Genomic DNA, 1078 nt, shown 5'->3' on the forward strand with positions numbered 1-1078 from the left:
TTCCTGCTTATCGCTCTTATTATTTCCCTTGCCTGGAGGTAAAGCTAATACAGGAGCTAGCAGCAGGTATACTTGCAGTTTTTCAGACGGCAGGCAAAGAGGCAAGCGATGGAGGTAAGGTCTGCTAGCATAAGAAGTCAAAGATGTACAGCACACGGGAGGCAGAAAAACTGTCTCCCTACAGCGATGGACATCCGTCCCCAGAAACTGCACTGGCTTAGCAGACTGCGGTCTCTGGGTTTGGGTTTGTTGTTTTTTTTTTCTTCTCTTCTCAGAAGCACTCGTTTCCGCACAGGGATTTGCAGAATGCCGCTCACAGGGCCCATGCAGAAGAATGACCCCAAATCTAAGAAACACCCCGGTGCACAGGCTGCTAGAGGCACCAGGGATTTTACATTCTTAAAAGGGTTTGGTTTGTTTGGGTTTGGGTTGGGTTTTTTGGGGGTTTTTTTTCTTTTTTTTTTTTTTTTTTGCGAGGGAGGGGAATACCAAGGGGACGGCTCGGCCTTGGGTCCCAGGCCGCAAGTCGTGATTGCGCAAGGGCTGCTGGCAGCTCTGCACTGGGCTGTCTCGGCTGATGAGCATGCTGGTGCCTCTGCAGGACTGTTACTATTTGGATGTACACAGTAACCCCTTATACAAAAGCATCCAGTATACAAACAGTCCAAGAGATACCAGACTGGCTGTTCAACAAGGAAACCTCACACTAACAGCGTTTCAAATAGATTCCAGGATATGTTTCTAAAATCTGGTTACATAGAGGAAGAAGGTTGGTATTTGGTGAACAAGCAATACCTTGCCCTCCTCAAATGTTTTATGAGAATCGTGATCTTTTTTCACAGGTGGAAAAATTGAGCCGTTGGAAATGAGAGCAACTTCCCAAGGAAACAGCCCGGGAGCCCCCAGTCCCGGTACAGCGTCCCATGGACTACACGGGTTTCCAAGAAGTGCTTAAGTGATCTGGGAATCCAAGGCACTGCTTCCAAGGGGACTTGTTGCCTGAATTCTAGCTACTGGGGAGACCTACTGAACCTTCAGTTACTGAAATCCTATTTGAAATGCAGGTCATGGGAACCAG

Source organism: Ciconia boyciana, chromosome 9 (genome assembly GCF_034638445.1).
Source record: "Ciconia boyciana chromosome 9, ASM3463844v1, whole genome shotgun sequence".
NCBI classification, from domain to species: domain Eukaryota; kingdom Metazoa; phylum Chordata; class Aves; order Ciconiiformes; family Ciconiidae; genus Ciconia; species Ciconia boyciana.